Source organism: Panthera leo, chromosome A2, assembly GCF_018350215.1.
Source record: "Panthera leo isolate Ple1 chromosome A2, P.leo_Ple1_pat1.1, whole genome shotgun sequence".
Classification (NCBI taxonomy): domain Eukaryota; kingdom Metazoa; phylum Chordata; class Mammalia; order Carnivora; family Felidae; genus Panthera; species Panthera leo.
In genome coordinates this window covers 155,588,692-155,611,544 of record NC_056680.1, presented here as the reverse complement: position 1 = coordinate 155,611,544, position 22,853 = coordinate 155,588,692, and the positions used below count along the sequence as shown (strand labels likewise).

The 22,853-nt window shown below is 43.4% G+C and overlaps 1 pseudogene; it reads left to right on the top strand.

Moving 5' to 3' along the window:
* Nucleotides 1-16,067: 16,067 nt before the first annotated feature.
* LOC122212934 lies at nt 16,068-17,351 on the top strand (annotated as a pseudogene).
* The last annotated feature ends 5,502 nt before the right edge of the window (nt 17,352-22,853 follow it).

Here is a 22,853-nt window from a genome sequence, read left to right as displayed (position 1 = left end):
CTCACGCCAGTCAGAGTGGCCAAAATGAAGAAATCAGGAGACTATAGATGCTGGAGAGGATGTGGAGAAACGGGAACCCTCTTGCACTGTTGGTGGGAATGCAAATTGGTGCAGCCGCTCTGGAAAGCAGTGTGGAGGTTCCTCAGAAAATTAAAAATAGACCTACCCTATGACCCAGCAATAGCACTGCTAGGAATTTATCCAAGGGATACAGGAGTACTGATGCATAGGGACACCTGTACCCCAATGTTTATAGCGGCACTCTCAACAATAGCCAAATTATGGAAAGAGCCTAAATGTCCATCAACTGATGAATGGATAAAGAAATTGTGGTTTATATACACAATGGAATACTACGTGGCAATGAGAAAAAATGAAATATGGCCTTTTGTAGCAACATGGATGGAACTGGAGAGTGTGATGCTAAGTGAAATAAGCCATACAGAGAAAGACAGATACCATATGGTTTCACTCTTATGTGGATCTTGAGAAACATAACAGAAACCCATGGGGGAGGGGAAGGAAAAAAAAAAAAAAAAGAGGTTAGAGTGGGAGAGAGCCAAAGCATAAGAGACTGTTAAAAACTGAGAACAAACTGAGGGTTGATGGGGGGTGGGAGGGAGGGCAGGGTGGGAGGGAGGGCAGGGTGGGTGATGGGTATTGAGGAGGGCACCTTTTGGGATGAGCACTGGGTGTTGTATGGAAACCAATTTGACAGTAAATTTCATATATTAAAAAAAAAAAAAAAAAGAACTCAGAAGCTTGGGGTAAAAGACTCACATGTGAGTGTGACAAAAAATGCCTAAATTCTATAAGTGGTGAGAGAGGAGGTAGGCAGGTGGGAGGCAATGGTTCACACATAGCTCCTCTGTGCAAGGAGAAAATAGGTGGCTGGAAAGGTAACTGTCAGATAATTTTTTATTTCCACTCCTACATGAGGAGCGTGGATGTGTTAGGGAGGTAGAGTATCAACGGGCCCTTTATATTTATAAGACATTTGTGAATTTTGCTCACAATCATGGTCTTCTTATCCATAGCTTGTACTTTTATGTATGGTTTGAACCTAAATATCCTGAACTAAAGCTGCTATTGCCTTCAATTCCTGAACTTCCCATTTATTTCTAAGTGTATTTCCTACATAATGTTCAATTATTTGCTAGGAAGCTACAGTCAGACACACAGAATTTTGCTGTGATAAGTGTTTAGCACCCTTTTGGGAAAGGGTGCTACAGCAATTTTGCTGCAAGGCTATAATATATGGTGATAATGATGCTTCACTCCTTTAGAAATGGTACCAGGGGCCGATCCCTGAGAGCAGAGTGCAGAGCTGCCGAGGTCTGCCTCTTTAGGAGGTTCTATGGATTGCTTAGGATGAGTAAATGTTTAATGAGCACTTTATTCTCATTACAGGGTAATGTTGGATATCTAAGAACAACAGCATACCAACTCCTTTGTTAATTCTCATCGATTTATAATTTCCTTCTAGTTGTATTTTCTTTTTTCTTCCCAGTCTATATTAAAGTGAGTTTGACTTGGGCACCTGGGTGACTCAGTCGTTTAAGCATCCAACTCTTGACTTTGGCTCAGGTCATGACCTCACAGTTCATGGGATTGAGCCCTGTGTTGGGCTCTATGCTGAGAGAGTGACGCCTGCTTGGGATTCTCTCTCTCTTCCTTTTCTCTCTGCCCCTCCCCTGCTTGCACATGATCTCTGTCTCTCTCTTTCTCAAAATAAATAAATTAAATAAGCAAACAAAAAAAGAACTCCTGTGGTTTGCCTCCATCTCTGTTTTTATTTTATTTTTCCTTCCTTTCCCCTATGTTCATGTGTTGTGTTTCTCAAATTCCACGAGTGAAATCATATTATATCTGTCTTTCTCTGACTTATTTCACTTAGCGTAATAGACTCTAGTTCCATCCATGTTGTTGCAAATGGCAAGATTTTATTCTTTTTCATACCGAGTAGTATTCCATCATATAAATATACCACATCTTCTTTATCCATTCATCAGCCAATGGACATTTGGGCTTTTTCCATCATTTGGCTATTGTTGATAGTGCTGCTATAAACATTGGGGTGCATGTGCTCCTTTGAATCAGCATTTTTGTATCCTTTGGATAAATACCTAATAGTACAAAGTTCCATATTTCAGACCATTTCAGCCCTCAGAGTTCATAATCAGTACTTGGTTTGTACAGATCCTAAGTTGCCTAACTTTTGTATTCATGGAGACTATGAGAGTGGTCTGTATTCCTATCAAGAGTTATATCAGGCAAGAATGATGTGTAGGCCTCAACAAAGACAATATTTCAAATGGTGGGAGAGAAACAGAGGAAAGAAGAGGAAAATTTGTATGTAGATCAATTTGGATGGTTAAGCTTTTTATCTTCAAAACACATCAAGTTCTTTACAATGAAAGGGAATTAGAAGTCTTGCCTATTTGCCTTCATAATTTGATTCTATTTTAACATCAAACTTCAATAGTCCTAATGTCTTAACAATAATTGTTACATCAGTTGAGAATTACTGTCATGGAAGCTAATGCAAAAAGGAAATCCAAGTGGATGATAAAACAAACTTATCGGATCACATCGTGCAATCAAGATAATCTAATAAATAGTTTCTGAAACACTGAAAAAAAAAATGAACTCCTTAAAAAAAATAAAGTGGGCTTGATTCATGTGGAATCTAAGTCCTAAATGCTAAATGGAAGATCAAAATGAAGTGATATTAGCAGTTAGGATTTCATGATAATGGAGAGAGACTGGTGAGTTGTTTTATGTGTGGTCGGATGTGAGGTGTGGGAAGACGGGGTGCACCATTCCTGGGGGGAGCAAATGACTAAGTAGCAGGTCCAAGGAGAGAGAGGCTGTCATGATACAAAGGGTAAATAATTTGCTTGAGTAACAAGAAAGATTCTGCTGGTGTGTGGAATGGGAGCACGGATGACGGATGTTGTTGAATCAGGGGGTGTTAAAGAGGCAGGTATAACAGAGCTTCTGCCACTGTGAGGTTTGTGAATTTGATCGGGGGCTAATATGGAACCTAAATCAGTTTTGAGATGGTGATGCTGCTGTGTTACTTGGGGTCAAACCAACCATTGTAGGTGAAAGATTTAGGGTCCAAAGGGGAAGTTAGTATCGTGTGTGTGTGAGTGTGTGTGTGTGTGTGTGTGTGTGTGTGTGTACACACAGATGCACAGATGGAAGAGTGGTCATTGGGCAAGACTGTTATTTCAAAAGGGGGGAATATAGAAAGGTATGTTCCATCTCAGAGAAGATCATTACTTCCAGCTACTTCTTTAGGCTCTAAATCCTCCAGAATGTAGAGTAATTAGCACCATGAGAATCAGAGCATAAAAACTGCACCCATTCATGCGCCTATCTCCACCATTCCCGGTTCTCTGAAGTTCCTGAGGTAGCATTACCATGACGTTCACCTGACTACCAAGTATTCCCCTCAAAGGAGGCCAGAGATTGACCAAACCATACCCAAATAGCCCTAAATCCAAGATTCTCTTCCAGGCAGATTTTTCACCCTATTGGCTTGGGATATTTTCTATTGCCTATACAATAGAAAGGGGAAAGACATCAGAAGGGTGATTTTCTTTTCCTAAAACAATGTCCTGCAATTCTCCATTTCTCTTCTCTACAGGTTATCCAACCATCTACCAACCCCCAGGAAGTGCAACAAACTCAGAATCTGCTCACAGGGAAAACAGCAGAAGGAAAATATAGGAAGAGTTTACATACAGGTGGGATAAATTACAGGTGCCTCCTGTTTACTAAGTACAAGCTTGCAGAGGTAGACAGTCCCTGGTGGACTCTCCCGATTTCATTCTCCCTTTAGCAGCTCTGGGGTCATTCATTTTTCTGGTTAGGACATCTCACCCTCACACTCAGAAGAGTTGCTTTACCTGTTCATGTATTCTCTCTATTGCTTTCACTCTTTGCCCAGCCGTCACCTCCTCCCAAATCAATGAGAAAAAAAGTGTTTCCCGCCAGAGTTGCAAATACATCCATGAGCTCTGCCCTGAGATGTTTCCTCAGACTTTTGAGCAGTGTCTCATCAGATTCTGGGCACTCTGAGCAGTTATTTATGTTCTGTTGCCAAGTACCCTATCTGAGTCACCACACACCAGAATCTCTCTGGTGGGTTTTCTCCATTTCTTCTATCATTCCGTGTTTGGTGTTTTTCTTACAGGATGATTAGCACAGTACATCCACTTCACTCAGCTCTTTCGGTGTTCTTTGTGATGACTTTCTAAATCTAGTTCCTTTAAAAACAGTCTCCAAGCCCCCAGTGTCTCCACCTTACCTCAATCTGTCTCTACCACTATTCCCTTGGTCTCAGAAGGATCACTGACAGCTTCGAAATACAAATATGTTATAAAACTGCTTATAAGTGATTTGGAAATTCAAAACCCTTCTCCATTTTTGCTACACTTTATCATTTGAACATTAAAGTTTTGTTGGTTGTGCCTGTCACCATATTTAACATGAACTTAACCAGGTATTTGCAACTCCATCACAAAATAAACTTACTTTCCCCACAGATTGGGGAAAAGGATGAGAAGTCTAGAAAAAGAGAGCAACAGATATCTCACAGAAACATGACTGTCATACCTCCTTTATTTTTTAAAAATTATTTATTTAAGTAATCTCTACCCCCAAAGTGGGCCCCCAATTCACAATCCCCAAGATCAAGAGTCTCATGCTCCTCTGACTGAGCCAGTCAGGCACCCCTGTCATATTTCCTTTAAATTCTACCTTCATATCCTTTCTTTCAGAGCTTAGAGACTTGTACATAGGACTTTATCCTGGGATCAGTCTTTGAGATAGATGTACTGTATATTTTTTCCCAAAAAATTCTTGTGTAAATTCACTATGCAAATAGAAGTTCACCAAGCTTGGGATATTTGCCTTACAGATAAATGGGGAACATATTCTGTAAAACAGATCTTTGGATGGGAAGATCTATATCAGGTGATGGGGAGTTAAAAGAGCAAAAAGGATGAAGAGGGGACCGAGAGAAGAGAAACAAAATAGGAAAAGGAAAAGAGGATGGAGAATGAAGAAGAAAAGGCAAGGAGCATGGGAAGCCTGGCAGGGAATTCTGATTATCGACAGTACACCCCAAAGTAGGATTCCTAGTGAAAAATCAGTGAGTGTATTATTACCTGCACTCCAAAGCCATGTCATTGTATGTGTATAGAAGGTGATATCTAGGTGCAACCGTTCTGTATCTTCTGGATATATGTAAAACTTAATAATGGAAAAATTGGAAGTTCCTCTTTGATTCTGCCAAGAAAGTCCAAAGAGATCTGGAATAAGAGAACTGTATCAACAAGGAAGAATTTGAGAAAAGTTGGAGAAAGAGAAAATGTTAAGTCTCTAGTAGCTGTTAAATACCAGGATTGAAAAGCTACACTGGAGAACACCTGACTGGCTTAGTGGGTAGGGTATGTGCCTCTTGTTCTCAGGGTCATCAGTTCAGGCTTCATGTTGGGTGTAGAGTTTACTTAAAAAAAAAAAAAAAAAAGAAAAAAAAAAAAAAGAAAACCTACTCTGTTCTTCTGATGAAATGGAGGAGGACATCCATAAATGACTTCTCAGTGGTTATCCCCAATTCTTAGGGTGGGGTTGAGGGTGGTCTACAGTCTTTGGTTGGGGTGTAGCAAGCATAGAGAAGCCTTCCCATGGGCATATATCGTGATCTTGCCTTCGCTTCCTGCACTGTATGTCCTCTTAACATCATGGCCTTAACAGCATCATGTCTACACATTTCCTTCTTAAAAATGTTATTAGAGGGGCGCCTGGGTGGCTCAGTCGGTTAAGTGTCCAACTTCGGCCTAGGTCATGATCTCGTGGTTCACGAGTTCGAGCCCCATGTCGGGCTCTGTGCTGACAGCTCGGAGCCTGGAGCCTGCTTCCGATTCTGTGTCTCCCTCTCTCTCTGACCCTACCCCCATTCACGCTCTGTCTCTCTCTGTCTCAAAAATAAATAAACATTAAAAAAAAATTAAAAAAATGTTATTAGATTCCCCTTTTGTTGTGTGGTTCGGGGAAGTGTACTCTCCTGCTTCTCCTTAGTTATGCTCCTGATTTCTAACCCCTGGGAAGGTAAGAAGTATGTGGGACATTCTTTTCAAAAGCTGCAACCTGGGCCACAGTGTTTATTATTGTTGGGCTCCATCTTCATAGCAGTTAATTCAAATAATAGAAGTTAATAAACTGCTCTGATGACAGAAGAAGAGATCTGGGGACAAAGAGTAAGCTTAGCTTAGCCATTGAATCCAATTAGACTTGCCTCAGAGTTCAGTGGTTAAAGCTTTTGTGATTCCAATCACTCTCATCTGCCATCTTCCCAAGACTGACACTATCCCTCATTCAGCTCTCTGTTGAGTTATCTTCTCCCTGACAACCTACATCACTCTTTCCCCTTATTTGGTTTTATTTTCTTTTCACCTCTTATCATTACTTTAAATTTATTATATATTTGGTTACTTATTACCTGTGACCTTCATTATATTGTTAGCTCCATGCAGGGAAGAATTTGTCTTGTTCACTGCTCTATGTTGGGTACCTAAAATAGCACCTGGTACATGGTTGACATTTGATAACTCTTTATTAAAGGAAGAAAAGCACCTGGCTACTCTTTACCAAGGTTCTAGGAGGTCCTTTTTTTACTTAGTATGTCCTTTGATTCCAGATTTAAAAACATATACACATACAGTATGATTTTATTTTATTTATTTTTTTAGAGCATGCGCACGAGAGGGTGGGAGTGGAGAGGGGCAGAGGGAGAGAAGGACTCTTAAGCAGCCTCCAAACTCAGTGCAGAGCTCCACACAGGGCCTGATCCCACAATCCTGGGATCATGACCTGAACCTAAATCAAGAGTCAGATGCTTAACTGACTGAGGCACCCAGGCATACCCCTCCCACCCCCCAACAGTATATATCTCCAATAAAACTCACGGTTTTGGCTTTTCCTATGTTCATCTCAGCACATCTTTAGTGTGACATCTTTCTCCCTTTCTACCTCTATTGATGAATCCACCCAAGAGATACTCTCTGCTCTCAAGCTATTTCTAGCTGATTTATCCCTGTTCAGATAATGTATCCCAAGATTTCAAAAAATATTATTTAATTTTGTTCTTTTTTCTCATTTGAGCATACAATCAACCAACTTAGGTTCAGTGAACTGTGGATTGAGGCTAAAAGATGCCCCATTCTTACCATACCTAATGATAACCAACTTTGTTTTGTTTGATTACATTTATGAGACTTACGCTTTTTTTTTTAAGTTTATTTATTTTCAGAGAGAAAGAGAGAGTGTGAATATGAGTGGGGAGGGCAGAACGAGAGGGAGAGAAAGAGAATCCAAGCAGGCTCCATGCTACCAACGTGGAAACTGATGTGGGGCTTTATCCCATGAACAGTGAGATCATGACCTGAGCTGAAATCAAGAGTCAGACACTCAACTGACAGAGGCACCCAGGTGCCCCTGAGACTTATACTTAAAAAAAACACAGGCATCATTACTTTTCATTTTCAATTTTCACTTTTTATTATTTTTCAGCAAAATACTTAAATAATAGCACAGACAAAACTGAATATTTAGGTGGCAGGGGATGCCATATGTGATACTTGAAATGTTCATAGATGAGCAGATATATGAATTCAGCAGTGTGAAAGGTGAATTAGGTATGCCAGCATAGAATGTGCACAAGGTCGTGTACTACAAAAGTCTAAAGTACACAAATCAAAGATCATCTGTTCTTTGCAGTTTGGGGTTCAAACCCAGGTACCACGAAGTAGGTGTGTGTCCTAGAGTAAGGGCTTCCTCTGTACCATCAGCAGAGAAATGAAAACCTCAGAAACAGCTATTCACAGGGTTGTTTAAAGAATCAAATGAGACAATGCCTGTGGGAAGAACGTGGTAAAGGTATTATTGCTATATGAGAGAGAACAAGGGACAAGGAAGAAGGACTATGTAATTTCCTGATTCCTTAGGCACTGGAAGTGATGCATGTCCTTGGCTGAGTGGAAAAGCCAGGGAAGCTGGTCTTGCTGATAAAGAGATATAAAATACCTTTGGCTTTGGTATTCATGACAATGGAATCATAACTCTATTAGTGTTTCTTTGCCATAGTTTTTCATTTCTTCATAAATTTATGTAATATACAAAATTACAAATACTATGTGTACGTGCATATGTATAATTACTATTTCATAACTGTAAACAGGTCCTCAGTGTTTCATTTTGGTTTCAGTTAATATCTTTCTCTAGTGACCATGGCCATGATTCCTTCATTGGTGGGTCCCCCTCCCGCTCAGGAATGTACGTTTAGATTTTGAGTCCCCTGTTATATGTGGGCAAACTGAGGCCCTGAGAGAAGATGCTCTGAAGATTATTCTTAAGCATGAGAGTGAACCCCACTCAATATCTTGATGCTCAGGTCCTGGTGATTCCTATTTTTTAAAAGAAATGTTTTTACTACTTCAGGATTTCTCTGTTTTGGACCCTGTTTTTCCCTCCAGGGTGACCAGAGACAGGGAGATCTCTTAGCCCACTGTTTTTGCTCCTCTACTGTCTGTGTCTAAAACATCTGGTGCCCAGCTCCTTGTCCTCACTCTCTCTTCTCCTCACCCCACCCCCCCTGCAGAGCCCAGATCCTAGGACTATTGGGGCACACTGAGCTCTATGCCCACAGGAGACAGGAGAGAGTGAGAGAGAATAGTCAGGGTTCCCCAGGAGGCCCCTGTGGACTCACAGTAGTCTGCCTTTTTCCTTGAGCTCACGTTTCCCAAACTGAGTATAATGCTGGGATGTGCCCAAGTGTCCAGTGGAGACAGCTGCTCCTTGGGAACCACTATCGTGCTCCTATTCAACCCTGTAGGAGCACACCATCAGCGTGTGTGAGAAGGGCTGGAGGCTTCCACCTTTCCCAGTGCCTTTTGGTTTCAGATCTAACACCAGTAGTGCCTAAAGAGCAGGAGGAAGGGGATATGGAGAAAGGGTCCCAGGTAAGGTGGAGTGTTTCCGTCCTGGTGTTGTGTTATCTTCATTTACTGCAGACTGCCCCAGAGATCCTAGGTTTGGAAACTGTGCCTATAGAGAGTTTGAGGAGGACCTCTTGGCTCCATTCAACCCATTTCACTTGCCTTGTTGTCCCCTGTGTGCCACCCACCACTGCTGAATCTTGCGTCTGGACCTGGGTGGCAGGATGAGACCTACCACTGGTAAGTCCCCTACCTTCCCCTCAGCCTCTTTCATGCTCCTTTCATTGCCATCACAGCATTTGTCACGGGTTGTCATTTAAAACTTATTTATTGTCTGTTTTTTTCAACTTGGCTGTAAGGCCTGGAACTATTTTGTTCACCACCATATCCCTTGAACACCAACAGTATCTGACACAGTCAATCATATTTTTCTGACTGAATGAGTGCATGAATGAATGATTTGAGTTTCCTGTGTCCTCTTGCACACTGGGCTATTGCTGATTTCAGTGCAGCAATGAATCCCATGACAGGACCCCACTCCCTGCCTTGGCCTCATTCTGTTCTCTCTCTTGGGGAAGACCTAGGGGTCTTCTTCCAGCCCCACTCCTTCTGCCCCACCCTAAGAGACCCGGGTTCAAGGGAAGCTCTGTCTAGGTTCCTTCTTGATGCATCTCTGTCTTCTTTTTGAGGCTTTAATTCTTGTTGCCATCCAGTCTGCTGGCCCCAGTGTGCTGTTTACTCTGTGTCCTCCCTCTGTCACCTGCCCTTGCAAAAGCCTGTGAACCATAAGGTGATATTCAGTGACTTTCTCTGCTTGCCCCTCTGTCCCATTCCTCACCCCTGCTCTTTCATTCCCTCCAGAAGCTCGGCATGTCCCATGACACTGGTGACCAAAACCACTGGTACAAATAATCATGGTGATGGTATGCTAACCGCTCTGAATTCCAAGTTGTTAAAGAAAGAGTTATTTCCAGGGTGAGAAAGTTGTTTCAAAAGTCAAAAAGCATGGGGCACCTGGGTGGCTCAGTCGATTAAGCATCCCACTCTTGATTTCAGCTCAGGTCATAATCTCATGGTTCATGAGTTCAAGCCCCATGTCAGTCTCTGTGCTGACAGTGTGGCACTTGCTTGGGATTCTCTTGTCTCCCTCTCTCCCTGCCTCTCTCTCGCCCTCCCTCAAAAACAAACAAACAAACAAACAAACAAACAAATATTTAAAAAGTCAAAAAGCATAAGAATAATTCAGTCAGAAGAATTGAGAGGGTTGATGTGGAGAGACAGTAAGATGCATAACAAGGCAGGGGGGATTTCAAACAGGTGCCATGTCTCTGGGGGGTTAATATACACAGACAGGTGAGCTCTCTACTAGGTGACACTGTAACAGAAATCTGAACAGCAAAATCTACAGCACAAAGAATTTGGATAGGGATGAACAGGATCTCTTACCTGAGAGAATCTTTACCAGAAATGTGTGAGGGAAACTGAGAACATACCAGGGAGTCCAGACGTTCGAGTACAGGTAATGTGTGGCCTAGACGAAAGCATGTGCTGCATAGCCAACAAAAGCCTTCGCCAGCCTACTTTGTGAAGGTTAAAGCTGCCATTGGCCTGCTTTGATGGGACACTGCATTGTCTTCTGATTGGAGAAACCAGGAGGATGTGGGACCCCTGGGCCTGAGAAAAGATGTATTCTGTAGCAAGGGAGGGAGCGGGATGCTCCAAGGGGTATCGCAGAAGCTGCACTGAGGAAAATCTGCTTGCAGCAGACACTGATGCAGAGGAAAGCTAGTTCTATGTTCAAGTTGAACCTTGCTTATGTCAGTTTTGCCTGTGTTAAACAATCAGTTTTGACAAATAAGAACTTGAGATGTAACATTATTCAATAAGTACATCAGGTCCTAAAACATGCTCCGGGGGGCATGTCCTGAGCTGTGGGCCAGATGGCTGAGTTGGACTTGGGGGGGAATGGTGGCTCAGAGTCTGGAAGCAACATGAGGAAGATGGTAGTCCATCATGGACAAAGGGGAGGGTACCAAGTTATCCAAGCTGAGCGGGGAGGCAAGGTCTTGAATAGGAAGGGAAAAGTCTGAGGTGAAATGTCCAGTAGGCTGGAGAGGGGTTGGTGGGAGGAAGGCAAGAGGGGTTTGGAGGAGGGTGTAGTAATGGGGGCTGTGCTGGAGGCCTGTTTGTGAAGGACACTGCACTGAACGGAGTGTTCCTGACTTCAGAGTCACCTCTGAATCAACGTTTTCATCCCTGATTGCAGGACTTCAAATGTTTTAGACTGTGGAACTGCAGGATGCTTTGTCACAGACACCTGTCAGGTAAGAAATATGTTGCCCTTCAGGTGGCAGTGATGGTGAATAAACCATAATAGGCCCATGGGTTGAATTTCTCATTCTTGCTCAGGCATTTATAACACCTGCAGAGTATGAGCCATGTCAATATGGGAGTGCGTAGGGAGAGATCACAATCAGGAAGGTTGTGGAGAAGCAGCCTCCTGGGGGCCCAAGCCCCCTGTCTCTCAATGAGAGATGGAGTATTGAGGGCTGAACCTCTGACTGGTCCTGTGGTAGCATTAGAGATCACGTTCGATCCTTTCTGCGGGGAAAGGACACCCTCCCTGTCTCCTACTCATCACTGCTAGTCAACAGCTGATCATGGGAACTTACTCTTTAATATATTGCTTAATTTACCATTTACTAAATACTTTTTCCATTTGCAAATGTAAGTAATAGGCTTTGGATTCTGTGTCCAGAAATTGATAGGGCACTGTGTTCATAAATTTTGTAGATTCTGTGTATTTGACATTGTGATTAAACAAATAGGTACTTGAGTCAGAAAACCCTGGATTCAAATCCCAGATGTACATTTATTAACTGCATGACTTGGGATTGAGGTCCTTAAACATCCTGAGCCTCAGTTTTTATCACCTGTGATGCGGAGATAGTCACCATCTCACAGCTTGGTCGCAGCACAGAAACCAGTGCATGGTGGCACTCAGTGAGTGGGGTCTCCCCATTCACCACTCCATGTCCACAATTCTGTATCAAAATGCTTTGACAACTGAAAGTTCTTTCTAATTTTGTGTATATGCTTGCCTTAGAAGATAAGAGAAGGAGTAGGTGTTGTTGGTGGTGTTTAAAAGAGTTTTTCCTGATCATTGATCTGAACTTACCAACTTGAGGCTCTTTGTAGCCTCTATCTCTTCTGTTAGGTGTGAATATTTATGTATTTTGCTGGAGAAATAGTATTGTACAGTATTTGGTCACAGGGTGCTGCCTAGACCCTCTGGGAGTGGATTCTGAAACACACCTGGTCACATTTTCCTTTTTCTGATAAGAAATTGGCAGGTCATGATTGCCTCATTGCTTGTCTGTTAAAGCCCACAATGCACACGCACGAGTGATCATTAAAGAACATGCATTTCCATTTGTCAAACTTTTCTTCTCAGGATTTGGAATGAAAACTCGATAGAGGTACTCATTGATTTGTTTAGCTAAGATGTACTAAGAACATACATTGTGTAAGACATGTTGCCGGGTATTGGGAGGACTATGAAGATGACAAGAGAGCGCTGCCACTGAGAAACAGGTGTTTGAAAGAAGGCTGGCACAAGAATAACTATAATGCAAGGGAGACAGGCTAACTTCCACAGGTGGGAATTCCAGGAAGAGTGAGTTCACATCTGAATGGGGGATGAAACTTCATAAAGGAGGGATATTTGAGACAGTCCCTGAAGGGGACTTCATTCTTTAACTAACACAAGAATTTGTCAGGCAATAATGGCAGGACAGGGTATTCCAAGCATAGAGAACAATAAGGAAGAGTTTGTAAAAGCAGGTTGGAGTTAACATTTGGAGAATAGCCAGTGGTCCAGTCTGGTGATAGCGTGAAGTGTGTGGCAAGAAAGAGGTAAGGGTGAGGTTGGAAGGGTAGGTGGGTAGAGCTGTGTAAGGCTAGGATAGCCAGGGGGAGTATGTGCCTGATTTAGCAGACAAGAGAAGGAATAGATGTTGTTGTTGGTTTTAAAAAAGTTTCTTCTGATCACTGAAGTAATATGCATCTAAAGGAAAAGAATTTGGAAAACAAACAAGATAAAGATTGGTATAGATATAGATACACATTGAACTGTCTATAATCCACACCCAAGATCGCCCATTAGTGATTTAAAATACATCCTTCTAGCCTTTTACTGTATGGATACAAGGTAGATGGCTAACTAGTTTGATTAATTGATCTTGAGAGTAATGTATAAATGAAATCACATTGCCTTAGATTGTTACAAAAAGAGCCTGTGGACATAATACCTTAGAAACATAAATATAACAGTAGTATGTGGGTAGATCAGATACAGAGAAATCTATAAATGAGAAAGTCATGGGGCGCCTGGGTGGCTCACATCAGTTGTGTCTGACTCTTGATTTTGGCTCTGGTCATGATCTCACAGTTCATGAGAGTGAGTCCTGTGTTGGTCTCTGTGCTGACAGTGCAAAGCCTGCTTGGGATTCTCTCTCTCCCTCTCTGTCCCTCCCCAACCTGTGCGTGCGGTCTCTCTCACAATACATAAATAAACATTAAAAAAAGGGGAATCCATTAAGAATGCTGTTGCAGTGATTAAGAGGAAACAAGTTCTTGAACTTGGGGGCTACGGGAAAAAGAAAGGGGGAGTGCAGATTAAAAAAATATTTCTTTTTTTTTTTTTTTAATTTTTTTTTTCAACGTTTTTTATTTATTTTTGGGACAGAGAGAGACAGAGCATGAACGGGGGAGGGGCAGAGAGAGAGGGAGACACAGAATCGGAAACAGGCTCCAGGCTCCGAGCCATCAGCCCAGAGCCTGACGCGGGGCTCGAACTCACAGACCGGGAGATCGTGACCTGGCTGAAGTCGGACGCTTAACCGACTGCGCCACCCAGGCGCCCCTAAAAAAATATTTCTAAGGATGGCAGTTCAAGTGGGTTAGAAGAAGGTAGGGAAAACCAGAGATCCCTTCCAGATGACAAGCCTGGATGACTGGGGGATTGCGGAATGATGAACATGATCTGGGCTTTGGGGAAGGGGAGGATTATGTGTGTATTTTTATACATGGTGAGTATATTGTGGTAGTTAGCAGACAATCAGAGATGTGGGTTGAGAATAAGAATGCTGATTTGAGATTCATTTATATTTTCTAGATTGTTATAGTTAAGGAAGAAGAGAGATTTCTGAAGGAGGAAATAGTTGAGAGAAGAACACAAAGAGCACTTGGAGTGGGCAGTCCTTGTAGTCAAGGGTGGAAGTAGTTTCAAAAATGGGTTATTCATAGCCTGAAATGTCACAGAGACCACAAGAAAGATGAGATTGAGCACAAAAGATGAAAAGAAGTCAAATATAAGGTTCCTAGCACAGTTCCAAGCACATGGAAAGAACTTCACTCACAGCAAGTATTATTACAAGGAAATGACCATTAAATATGGTAGTTTTTTTTAAATTGATAAATTATTTTATTTTATTTTTTGTTTTTTGGGTTTCTTTTATATGAAATTTATTGTCAAATTGGTTTCTATATAACACCCAGTGCTCTTCCCAACAGGTGCCCCCCTCAATGCCCATTACCCACTTTCCCCTCCCTCCCAGCTCTCCATCAACCCTCAGGTTATTCTCAGTTTTTAAGAGTCTCTTATGGTTTGCCTCCTTCCCTCTCTGTAATTTTTTTTCCCCGTTCCCCTCCCCCTTGGTCTTCTGTTAAGTTTCTCAAGATCCACATAAGAGTGAAAACATATGGTATCTGCCTTTCTCTATATGACTTATTTCACTTAGCATAACACTCTCCAGTTCCATCCACGTTTCTACAAAAAGCCATATTTCATTCTTTCTCATTGCCAAGTAGTATTCCATTGTATATATAAACCACAACTTCTTTATCCATTCATCAGTTGATGGACATGTAGGCTCTTTCCATAATTTGGCTATTGTTGAAAGTGCTGCTCTAAACATTGGGGCACAAGTGCCCCTATGCATCAGTACTCCTGTATCCCTTGGGTAAATTCCTAGCAGTGCTTTTGCTGGGTCATGGGGTAGATCTATTGTTAATTTTTTGAGGAACCTCCACACTGTTTTCCAGAGCGGCTGCACCAGTTTGCATTCCCACCAACAGTGCAAGAGGGTTCCCGTTTCTCCACATCCTCTCTAGCATCTATAGTCTCCTGATTTGTTCATTTTAGCCACTCTGACTGGCGTGATATCTTAGTGTGGTTTTGATTTGTATTTCCCTGGTGAGGAGTGATGTTGAACATCTTTTCATGTGCCTGTTTGCCATCTGGATGTCTTCTTTAGAGAAGTGTCTATTCATGTCTTCTGCCCATTTCTTCACTGGATTATTTGTTTTTCGGGTGTGGAGTTTGGTGAGTTCTTTATAGATTTTTGATACTGGCCCTTTGTCTGATATGTCATTTGCAAATATCTTTTCCCATTCCATTGGTTGCCTTTTAGTTTTGTTGATTGTTTCCTTTGCAGTGCAGAAGCTTTTTATCTTCACGAGGTCCCAATAGTTCATTTTAGCTTTTAATTCCCTTGCCTTTGGAGATGTGTCAAGTGAGAAATTGCTGCGGATGAGGTCAGAGAGGTTTTTTTTCCCGCTTTCTCCTCCAGGGTTTTGATGGTTTCCTGTCTCACATTCAGGTCTTTCATCCATTTTGAGTTATTTTTGTGTATGGTGTAAGAAAGTGGTCTAGTTTCATTCTTCTGCATGTTGCTGTTAAATATGGTAGTTAGGGAGTGTTTACAAGACCCACCAAAATTCTTACACAGAGTTGGAGTTTAACAAATGTGTTGAATGGAATGATGACTGATGGAATACAATAGAAAAAGAGTGTAGGAGTTTGATAACACCTGTCCAACTCCTGGACAGGTTAATCAGAACTTGTTAGTTCTTGCCCTTTGGGAATATATCTTCTGGACTCTGAGATTAACCATGCATGCTGGTTAGTATGCTTGAGGGGCCAGGCCAGCCATCAGAGAGCATAGTCAAGACAGGTGTTGATGGTGACTTCCCACTAAGATTTCCTGGCTTCTCATAGGTAGTACAGAGAACTGGCATCAAGTGCGATGAGTAACTTCTGTGTGGTTAGGGGATTTTTACTGCTGGGATTGTCACACCTCCATGAGTTCCAGGTCCTACTGTTTGCATTCATCCTTTTGATGTGTGTGCTGACAGTGCTGGAGAACCTGGCCATTATTACCCTCACATGACTTGACTCCTGCCTCCACTCACCCATGTACTTCTTCCTCTGTAACTTCTCCCTTATGGAGATGCTGGTCACCTCCACTGTGGTTCCTAGGATGCTGGCAGACCTGCTGTCCCTCAGAAGACCATTTCCCTGGCTGAATGCCTGATCCAGTCTCTCTTTTACTTCTCCTTGGGTTCCACTAACTTTCTGATTCTCACAGTCATGGCCTTTGATCACTATATGGCCATCTGCCACCCTCAACACTACCCAACCATCATGAATGGTCCAGTGTGTACGAAGCTGGCGGCAGTCTGCTGGGTGGTTGGCTTTGTCTCCATCATCTCCCTGATCCTGCAGAAAACACGGCTCTGGTTCTGTGGCCCTAATGTCATCGACCACCACTTTTGTGACTCTGCCCCACTTCTCAAGCTTTCCTGCTCTGACGCCTGCCACGTTGAGTGCATGGATTTCTTCCTGTCCTTGCTCTTCATGCTGGCCACCATGCTGCTGTTCATAGTGTCCTACATCCTCATTGTGGCTGCAGTGCTACACATCCCCTCTTTCTCTAGGCACCAGAAAGCCTTCTCCACCTGTGCCTCCCACCTCACTGTGGTGGTTCTGGGCTATGGTAGTGCCATCTTCATCTATGTGAGGCCAGGCAAGGGCCACTCCACACACTTCAACAAAGTGGTGGCTCTGATGACTGCAGTGGTGACCCCTTTCCTGAATCCCCTCATCTTCACCTTCCGGAATGAGAAGGTCAAGGAGGTCATTGGAGATATGACCAAAAGTCTCCTCCTCAGAGACCCAGCAGCCTGTGGATGAGAAGGCCAGAGAACACCTGTCAAATCACAGGAGTAAGGATCCTCCACTGCAGGTGGGCACCTGGGCACCCATGCTGGAGCTCCTCAGTCTCCTTCTTCATCTCTCCTGCTCCCTTTATCCCCCACTCACTCACTACAGAGAACTAATGAGCTTACATCATCTGAATGATTCCAAGGCAAGTATATGTGAGCCTGAGATAAACAAGGAGGAGATGATTTTGAGGGAGCTGTGGAGTGAAAACAGTATGATAATGTCAACTAAAAGAGAGTATCCAAATAAAACCCTCAGTCCTGGGTCTGGTACATAGTAAAAACTCTGTAGATGTGGCTATTATTATAAAAATGTGCTATTAAAATCTCTCCTTCCCAGTCTGGCTGTATGGTTTTGTTTACATTCCTTTACATTTCTTTGTCTGCAAATTCTTTGGGGGGTGTATTTCTTTCTCATGAACTGGCTTCAGAGTGTAGGATAGGGTTCTGAAAATGGGAGTTTCTCTGAGAAGAGCAGAGTGGCCTGGCATCCCCCAAAGAGAAGAAACTCCATGCCTCTCGTTAGGACCGTTTCTTTGGGGATTATTCCTGAAGCAGAAGCACTACTTATACCCAGGAGGCCCACTTCTGTCCAGCCCCTCAAAATCCCTTGTTTTTAAATAGAAATGACTCTCTAGGGGCCACTTTCTCAGCACCTTCCACAGAGAGGTCCTGAGGGCTCCAGGCCTAGACTTTATCCTTTTTATGCACTCAAGAAAGAAAGGGAAGCTGGACCATTGCTCCCACGCTGGCAGCTTTCTCCTTCACATGCATTAGCAACTGTCTTCTCTGACAGAATCTTAGGTCCATGTCCCAGAGCGAGGGCCCTCTGTGTTTGGCTTTCCCGGAAGCAGCCCGGACAGGAGGTCACCAGGGCCCTGGTGGTAAAGCAAAGATAGTGCAAGCCAGTTGAGAGGGAAGAAATGGGGTGGTATTGGGGTTATGAATAACAGGGGGGTAGGGCAAGGCGGGGGAAGGCTTTCCCTGGCAGTTTGGGAATGGTTTAGGAAGTCGGGGGAGATGTGGGAGTGGGAGTAGCTCTAGTGTCTGATTTCTCGTATCAGGGTGAATCTGTACTTGGGCTGGGATTTGCAGAACAGGACAAAGAGTAGATGCAAACTTCTTCCTACTTCTGAAGCTAGTTCTGCCTGATGAGGGAGCATAATGCAGGCTGCAGGCAAAGTACAAGCTAGAGTGTGCGTATGCGTGCGGACGCGTGCGCACGCGCGCACACACACATACACACACCAGGTGTAGGTGGGATATGTGTGATATTCCTCAGGCACTCCTGGCTGCCTATGAGCAAAGGAAAGGAAAGAAAACATATGGTTAACTGGTAGAGATCACATCATAGAGGACATGGGTCTCCATCTGTTTACAAATATCTTATTAAATGACAAGAAAAAGGCAATCTTATCAATAGCCTAATCTGCAGAAACCTGTGGACTCAGTTTCCTGGAACCCCAACCGTCACCCCTCCATAGTGATATGGGGAACAAAGGCAAGAAGGAAAAATTAGATTTCCTTATAACCTACAGCCCATTGACAAATACTTGAGGCAGGCAGAGGAAAACATTCTTCCAGGAACTCCCACTGTCTTAATGTTAATGCTTTGCTAGAGGGAAAACAATTTTAGCTTGACCATAGCTTGGCCTCCAGCATCCTGTGAGTCTTCTTTAACATATGCAAATCTCCTTGGAAACTTCTCATTTGCCTTTACCTCCCCAAATCCATAGTATGTAACCAGTCACTCTTCACGACCCCAGTGCAGCTCTTTCTGCCCACGGGCCCTGTCTCCGTGCTTTAATAAAATCACCTTTTTGCACCAAAGACATCTCAAGAATTCTTTCTTGGCCATCAACTCCGAACCCCACTACCACCCCAAAACGTCATCATGCCCACAGGATACCTATAGGAGAGGTCGTAGTCCTAATGTGTAGCATGGATAGGCCCACAGAGGGGCCACGCTGTAGAGCCACAGCTGTGGAGAAAGGGGTGGTGGAGGGGAACACGTCTGGGGGCCCCCACCCAGAGGCATGAGTCTCTGGTTATTACTGGGGAGCTTGACATCCAATTAAGCTCTTTTTTTAACTACCATAGGACAAATTACCATTTGTGGGTCTCTCCAAAAGGGGGCAGATACTTTTGATTCTGTGGTAAAGGGCAGCAGGGAAAACAGTTTTTCATCCTTAGAACTTTCTCTCCTCCACCTCTCAAGGGACTAATTGCTTACTCTCTTTGCAAACTTGGTGAAAAAACTTAAGAACTAAATGGGAAGCAATTATCTCCTTCTGATATGCAAACACTTTCCTTCAGCTTTTCCTCCTAAAGTAATCAGCACACAAATCCGCTCAGATTTGCCTCCTGAGAGATTCCTTCCTGCTGCTACTCTCTCATTTCTGCACATTCCCTTAAAAAATTAAAAATAATCAACAGTCTACAGCCATCTATTGCCTCTTTTTCATGGTGTGATCTTAGCAGTGAGATATCTGACTGGTCAGATTGGGAGGGTATAGCTTGCCTTGGGGCTCCACAGTAATCACCCCCTCATACAGCATCACACAGTCATGATGATGAGGGAGCTTGGGGCAAGCTGAGGGCAAAATACAGGCTAGCACCCTGCCCCCCACCCCCTCAGGTAGAATATTTGTGATATTCCTCAGACACTCCTGGCTACCCAAGAACAAAGGAACAAAGGAAAGGGGTTTAAATGCTTGCTGTGGTAATGCCGGAAACTAAGACAAATGAAAAATTAAATTCCCTTACTGCCTATAGCCCATTGACAAGTCCTTGAAACCGGCAGAGTGACCTCCCTGTAGGAGCTCAGCTGCCTCAAGGATGACACTTTGCTGGGGGGAAAAGAGAACCTTAGCTTAACATTATCCCAACATCAAGGATCCTGTAAGTCAGTTTCCTTTATCTCAACTGTCCCAAGATATATGCTGGCAATCACACTCCAAGCTTATGGCCCCCTGATATATATCTGAAGGGTCTCATGACCGAGGTTGTATTAAATGGTAATAAATGGCATTTCCCTAGCAACAGCTAGCCTCTCAAGGTCCTGGAGACCTTGCTTCCAAAATTCCTTAGAGACATACTCTATCCCTGACGCCTTCCCAACCTGAGAGTATATAGTGAGTTACCCATCATGACCCCAGTGCAGCTCTTCCTGCCCATGGGTCCTGTCCCCATGCTTTAATAAAATCACCTTTTTGCACCAAAGACATCTCCAAGAATTCTTTCTTGGCCTTTGACTCCAGTCCCTACGAAACCCCCATCACCCCAAAACTTCATCAATGACATTCCCAACAAAATTACCTGTGTGATGCTTGGAACAGCACTGTCCTCTCCCTTAATACAGAATGCTGAACCTCGGGCCCCACTCTAGACCTGCTGAAACAGAATCTGCATTTTTTTAAAGTTTATTTATTTATTTATTTTGGGGGGGGAGGGGTAGAGAGAGGGAGAGAGAATCTCAAGCAGGTTCTGCACTGTCAGCACAGAGCCTGATGTGGAGCTTAAACTCACGAGTTGTGAGATCATGACCTGAGCTGAGAGTCAGACCTGACCAAGAATCAGATGCTCAACTGACTGAGCCACCCAGGCACCCCACAGATCTGCATTTTAACAGACCCCCTGGATGATTTATATGCACCCTAATATTTGAGGAGCACTGATCTAGACAATCTGTTGGTGGAAGTTTCAATCAGGAAATTGTGTACGAAAGTCCTTGTCTTGGTGGCAATACTGTGAAAGGCACTGGAAGGGGGCATGTGCTTGCGATTACCGGAGCCATCCTCCCTTCAGGACTTTTATCCCAGGGCCTATTTCTGGAGATGGTAACCAGGATTTAAGCCCTGAGACTTTTATTCTGGTCTGACTTTAAACTACTTCTTCTCCTTTTATTCTTCCTCTTCGTCCTCCTCCTCCACTTCCTCCTCCTCTTTCTCCTTCTTCTTTGAAAGAGCTCAAGCTCGAACTCATGTGCGTGAGGGAGGGAAAGAAGGAGAGGGAGAGAGAGAATCCCAAGCAGGCCCCGTGCTGTCAGTGCAGAGCCTGTGGCGTGGCTCAACGTCATGAACTGAACTGTGTGATCATGACCTGCGCCGAAATCAAGAGAAGGATGCTTAACCAACTGAGCCACCCAAGTGCCCCATGACTTTAAATTTCTTGAGAAACTTAGGCCAATGGTCCAGCCTGTGATTTGCTGTTAGAATTCTGTGTGGCCTTGACCTAGAGATGTTTTGGTTCCATACATTTGTCTTAATGTGACAGGGACTCTCAGTGTGCACAATATCAGATAAGACATAAGCCTGGTTAGACTTAAGCCAAGAAATACTGATAACAGACTTTTCCATCTTGCTGGAAGGAATCTAAGGACACCAGTTCTAGGGCAAAGTGGGTGTATGCAAGTCTCCCCAGGTTTAGAGTCACGATGTGACTAAATCATTGCCTCTTGGAATTGCAAGGCAGTGTGTGGGCCATCCAGGCACACCTCCTCTCACTGCAGGCCTCCCCGCTGTGGGACACTTCGCAGGTCAGCAAGGAGACCTGCTGGAGCCAAGTCTAGGCATGGCGCACTCCCAGCTGCGAGGCAGCCCCTGTCTTTGCTATAGCGGTCTCAGTTTTAAGATGAAACCTTATGTCCAGCCATTGAACTATTTCTAGACCTCTCACCCGCTGTCCACATTGCTTCCTCTGGTCCCTGTTGTTAAGTGGGTCTTGGAACTGGTTGTGGCACTAGGATAGACTGCTAACTGGATAGAGTGCAGTGGGATAAGTTCTTCTTATGTGTTGTTTACTTCTTTCTTTTAATTATTATATGAAATTTATTGTCAAATTAGTTTCCATACAACACCCAGTGCTCATCCCAAAAGATGCCCTCTTCAATGCCCATCACCTACCCTCCCCTCCCTCAGTGTTACAGTGTCTACTCATATTCCAAATTCATCTGCAAACCTTGTTCCCAAAGACAGCTAGCATTTATTGAACATCTGTGTCCTAGGCATAGGAGATACAAAGGCATGTAAGAAATGGGACCTAACTTAAGGAGCTCAGAATTTTGTGTGGGAAAACAAAACTATGTAGTTAGTTACTAAGATATGCAAAGCACCCTGGAAATACAGGGAGGGGGTGCCTGATTTTCCTTGGTTAAATTGAAAGTATTCTCAAACATGGTATTATCTGAGTTGAGCTTTGAAGTATGAAGAGCCACTTCACAGTCTGAGGAGGGGAAATGTGAATTCCAGAGAGAAGCAGCCGATATGTAAAATAATGTAGACATAAAAATGGCATGTTACATGGGCAATGAAAGCACAGGGAGATGGAATTAATGAATGACTCTGGAGAATGGTCCTGGATATTTTCACAAAACAGATCCAGGTCTCTCAGGGGGAATTTGTAAGTGTCCTCTGAAGGATAATGCACTCACTGAACTCACAGGACACAACTGTTTTACAACGAACTTGGGAGTGGGTACAGAGGGCATTGATGTGGAAACCTTTGCACGCTTGGGCAATTATACTGTATTCACAAAAGGTACTGTTTCTCTTCAGTGCTGGAATTTTATTGTTTGCAGTTTTGAACATGACCCAAGGAAGTTCAGAAAGAGCTTAGGAATAGTTCTGTGAAAGGACAGTTCCTTGAAGTTTGCTTCCATAGGACTTGGGATGTATCTGACTCAAGGGAAGGAGAATGACAAAGATTCTGGGTTGAATGGGGAACAGGATCCAAGGGAAAACCCAGAGGCAGAATGCTACAGTGATGCTCTGGAGCCCTCTC